Raw genomic sequence first — 6,000 nt, 5'->3', positions numbered from 1 at the left:
TCTAATTCAAATCTTTGGGATCTAGAAGGGTGGAAACTCACAACGAGGTTTGTATATTCTCACTATGATTAATGATTTCTCTATAAAAGTGTTGCTTCACATGTTGAAACATAAAAAATGACACCTTTAAAAGGTTTAACTAATGGCATACTCGTGGAGAAAATTAGACATGAACAAATTTAAGAGCTTGAAGAATTCTTAATAGTGTGGAGTCTATTTTAGAGAAGTTTAATGAGTGTTTCAGGAAATAAGGTACAAAGTGGCATAGAACTGTAGCTGATACACTATAATAAAATGGCATATTTGAACACATGAATATGACCATTTTAGAGTGTTAATATGCATGTTGTTGGTAGTTGTGTTATCCTAGAGTTTATAGGATAAATGTGTTGCTTATGCAACTTATTTGATGAAACACTACTACATAAAATACTTTTCACATTTGTTGGAATAGTCTTTTCACATTGTTTGGCCTTTCTAGGTAATATATAATGTTATGTTAAATTCGTCACATTAAACATCAGGCGAATGACTAAGGTGAGAAATGACTTATCACCTTGGTCAATAAGTGAAACAATGGGATATCTCATTTTTCACCTCGGTCAGCAAGTGTAACTGATGGGATATGTTACACTTTTCACATCGGTTAGAATCTTAACCAAAGGGATAGGTGACACTTTTCACCTCGTCCAGATGGATAACCATGGTGATAAGGGGTAAGGGATAGTTGTTACATCGATTTTGAAGTGTAACCCATGTAAAATCCCTTGTATTTTAATTCTTTTATGGTTATACATTTATATAATTAAAACAAATAAAATCTAAATGGCACACATTTCGTACCATATATTTCAATGGCTACACCTCCAAAATAAACTCTCTCTCTCTCTCTCTCTCTCTCTCTCTCTCTCTCTCTCTCTCTCTCTCTCTCTCCCTTATATTTTTTGGCAAAATGACACGAATAGCCATTGGTAGAAGTTATTGCATCAAGACATGACAATCATGAGATTTTAAGCCAATTAATTTGAAGTCTTTCATTCATACAAGTCTCTTGACATTTGATGAGTATCCTTGGGGCACTTTGATGCCCTACAAACACTCGCACAAACTTTTTTTTTATTTTCTAGATAGAGTGTGACATGTGGGCGGCAAATATGTTATTTTCTCTATATCTTCTAGTGCAAACTCTTGTAGTATACTCATATCTATCATATCTAGACAAGCATTCTTACCATGTTTTGTATTGCCTTGAATGTTGATGAGTGTTTCAATTACACTATCATACACATTTATCTTTACATGCATCACATTAAGACAATGTGTTACATTAAGGTTAGATAAATATGAAATATCAAAGAACACCAACCTCTTTTTCCATATGTTTTTCTCTGTGAGCTCTTTTTGGTTATTTCCAAAGATAACATAAATGTGTTGTTGTCATTGATAAATATGCTCCCTAGTTAAGGATTTTGGAGAAATATCAAACTATTTTTTTCCATTAAAATCATTTCACAATCTACAATATGGACGACTGGATCTTAGAAATTTTTGATGCTCAAGATAAACAGTCTTTTTTCCATTCTTTAGTTAGTGGTAGCATGTATCAGCTTCACATATAGATAAATATCACCCAAATACGCATCATCAATGCCTTCCTCTCACAAAAGTCCTAAATATTCAATCAATGGACTTAGATAAATATCTATGTTGTTTCTTGGTTTTCTGTGGTCCAAAATCATCATAGATAACGTCATATATTTGTGTTTCATGCACAACCTCATATATAGGTTGTAAATTATGAGGATAAAATATCGTGAAGTATGGTCAGTAGTAAAATTACTAAATGGGTTCATTTCATTAGTGTAAATTCCAAGCATAAGGTTTCTTGGTTGATGGCCAAAATCTGGAACAACAAATCAATTTTCTTCCATTTCAAAGAACCATCTACATGGAGAATTCTTCCATCATATTCCAAGCATTGGTTCAATTTTTCATACTTTTTCCTATGTAATATGATATTATTATTACATACATGTATTTTTATATAGTACATACCCATTAGACACAATATCTTCTTGGCCTCATAATTATGGTTCGACAACGTGTTACCTTATGGAAGAGTATCTTTCAATAATTTAAGCAATTTTTTAAAACATTTATATGTACACCCCTTTTTTCCTTCAAATTAAACATTCTTAACACCACTGGCAATCGTGTAAAATCTATGAACCCCAAATATAACGGTAATTCCTTATCACTATATAAAGTATCATATACATGATCTCTCTTAAAAGAATCTTCTCCAATATCATAGATCATATCATGTAGTCGATCATCCATATCTACATCAACTTCCTATTTATGTGACATAGTTGAAGTTTTTTTCACATCACCATGCCACATATGTCTCGTATAATTCCATCATAACATATATGATTTAATGTTTCTTCCTTTCTATGCTATTTTGTATTCCCACAAAAAAACACAAGGGTAATAAAAATATTCCATTATTCTCAGAAAGATTTCTTTCACCAAATTGAAGAAATATAATCACTTCATTCATATACTCCACACTTAACCTATTAGCTTTCATCCAACTAAGATTCATAACTACTTTCTGAAATAAATCAAAATTTAATAACTATGTTCCATAAGAACACATGATAAAACCATAAGAACCAGCCATACACACTAGCTAACACTTGTTAATTTAAATAATTCTTCTTAATCAAATAAATTTTTCCTATCAAGATTGAGTGACTCATCATTTACCTAAAAAAGTAAGTAACTTATTAACTCACTTTAGAGAGTAAAATGCATACCATTTATGGAAACATGTTTTTGCATGGCTTTCAAGACAAGTGATCAAAGCCAAAGAGATATATCATAGTTTGCCTTTGTCAATGTGATTTTGATAATGAAAACTAAAAGGAGCATTTTACAATGTAAAGCGATTAAATATGAAATCATACAAGTTAGTTTATGATGATCACTATAAACATCCTCTGATGATGGTACTTAACTTGATTAAATCTCAAACCTCGTCTTCAAGAAAGATTAAATCAAGTGTCTGTATGATTGGTTTACTTGAAAAGACTTGAAGCTTCAAATTATGAAAGAGAGGAAGTTTGAAAGCTCGCCATGTCGCGTCTGAGTGAACTATAATTTGTAAAAACATAAAGGGCTTTATCATAAAGTTATATGGATAAATCATATACACACACTAAAATGTGTTTCAAGCCTCTATTTATTAAGAAAATATTCCTATAAATTTATTGAAGATGTGTCAGTTGAATCAGGAACTGTCTAATGATTTTAGACAAAATTAATAATGTCTAATCGATTGAAAGTCTTACCCAATCAATTGGGTTTGTGCAAAAATTGTCCTTAAATGCTCAAATTAGAAATTCAATAGAATATTGTGAGACTTGTGTCTCGTTGAAATATGAAGTGATAGATTTGCATGAAACCCTAAGTAGATTTACGAAGAAGAAATTTTTTTGACTTGATCTTATCAATTCAAATGCCCTCCATAAATAAAAGCGGACTAGGATTTAAAGCAAATAAGCACACATAGTAAAGGATTAAATAGGAAGAAAAAGAACTGACCCGTTTATAAATGCTCATATTGCAACAAATTTGGTCATTTATAACCCTTTTGTTTCAAAAAGTTAAAAATATCTAAGGATAATAAACTTTTACCTTTTGGAAAAACTAACGGACCTGGACCTAAGAAAATTTGGGTATCAAAGGTGAAATCCTGGTATGTATTCTAGGGATGCTTTGAAACTCTAAGAATTAGCAGATATTAAATTAAGTTGTGCAAAGCAAAGAGTATGATATCAAGTATACAAGTTATATGTGTTTTTAAAAGTCACTGATCCAACATTGATTGCTAATAGTGGATATCAACGATGGTGATCAAAGCGAAGATATTCCATTGAGAATGATCTCAACATCACTGATTCTCAATGATCAACTAACGTCATAGTAGGATGAGTAGATACGTATGTGGTAGACATATCGATCTCGTTATTTAAACCAAATCTCGCATCCGACAATTCTCATAGAGACTGGAACATGACATTGTGTTGGTTTTCCCTTAATATAGAGAATTTTTTTTATCAAGTTTTCTTGATATTTTAGGTAGAAAATTATTTTAAAGTTGAAATGATTGGAAAACTCCGATTAAATCCTTTAAAATATTGAATTTAATTTTTCTCATCGAATAAAACTTTGGGTTAACCCAAAGTATTAGTTTTATAGTATTTTGTAAAAATAGGTACAAATAAAGCAATGCAGAGGTGCAAAAGAAAAATCAAATCCAACACAAAACCCAAAATGCACCAAGGAGGATGTCTGATGTAAGCCCAGTCGATTGGCACCATGATGCAATTAATTGGACAAACGTGGTGTACATATTTTCAAATTAAATCTGAGCTAAACATAGTCTCTAAGTTAATAAGATCCTCGCCTTAATAAAGATCACTCAAAATCTTGGAAAATTTGCTCATCCAATCAACTGGAGCCATAAGCCAATCGATTGGCACACCACTTTTGTAATGATTTTGATCTGATTTTGAACGTATGCAATCTCCATTGATTGCTTGAAATAATTACACATTCAAAATCTTCATGAGGCACACTATAAATAGGTATTCATTCTTAACTCTTTTACATCTCATACCTTCTCTCTTTTTCTGCTTTCTTGTGTGAGTTTCTTTCTTTCCTGGCATAACTATCATCATGGCCTCGTTAAGAATCCAGAAACATGGAAATATCCCAAATAAGAGATGTTTTCACTCCTGGTTTAATAGAAATAAGTCAAGAGAAGAAGAAGATGATCATTAGGAAAAGGTGATCAATAAATGGTAATTGTTGGTGGATATCAAAGATGGTAATTAAAGTGAAGTTGTTCCATTGAGAGTTATCTCAACATCGTTGATTCTCAATGATTAGCTAATGTCATATAAGGTTGAGTAGATACATATGTGGTGGGCATATCTATCTTGTTGTTTAAATAACTCTTGTATCCAACGATTCATAGAGAAGGACATCTCACACGATGTTGGTGTTCCCTTAATAGAGAGAAGTTTCTATCAAGTCTTCTTGATATTTAAGGTAGAAAACTATTTTAAAGTAGAAATGATTGGAAAACTCCAATTAAATTCTTTAAAATAGTGAATTTAATTTTGCTCATCGAATAAAACTATTGTGTCAACCCAATAGATGAGTTTCATAGTCTTTTGTAAGAAAGGGTGCAAATAAAGCAAGGAAGAGGTTCAAAAGAGAAAGCAAATCCAGCACAAAACCCAAAATGCACTAAGGAGGTTGACTAATGTAATCCCGGTCAATTTGCACCTTGAGGGAATTGATTGAACAAGCTTGGAGCACATATTTTCAAATTAAATTTAAGTTAAACATAGTATCCGAGTTAATTAGACCCTCGCCTTAATGAAGATCGCTCAAAATCTTGGAAAATTTGATCATCCAATCGATTGGAGCCCTAAGCCAATAAATTGGCACGCGACTTTTGGAATGGTTTTGATCTGATTTTGAATGTAACACAATATCCATTGATTACTTGCAAGAATTACACGTTCAAAATCATCAGGAGGCATGCTACAAATAGATATTCATTCCTCATTATTTTGCATCTCATACCTTCTCTCTTTTCTTGCTTTATTGTGTGAGTTTCTTTCTTCCTTGCAATAAGTATCATCATGGCCTCGTCAAGAATCCAAAAACATGTAAATACCTCAATAAGAGATGTTTTCAATCATGGTCTAATATAAAGAAGTCAAGAGAAGAAGATGATGATCCTTGGGAAAAAGGTGGTCCATAAATGATCATTGATGGTGGATATTAACGATGGTGATCAAAGTGAAGTTGTTCCATTGAGAATGATCTCAGCATCACTAATCCTCAATTATCAGCTAGTGTCATAGTAGGTTTATTAGATATGTATATGGTGGACATATTTATCTCGTTGTTTAAATT

This window comes from Lathyrus oleraceus, chromosome 5 (assembly GCF_024323335.1).
Source record: "Lathyrus oleraceus cultivar Zhongwan6 chromosome 5, CAAS_Psat_ZW6_1.0, whole genome shotgun sequence".
NCBI lineage: Eukaryota > Viridiplantae > Streptophyta > Magnoliopsida > Fabales > Fabaceae > Lathyrus > Lathyrus oleraceus.
The sequence above is the reverse complement of the archived record's forward strand: the minus strand, read 5'-3'. Positions refer to the sequence as shown.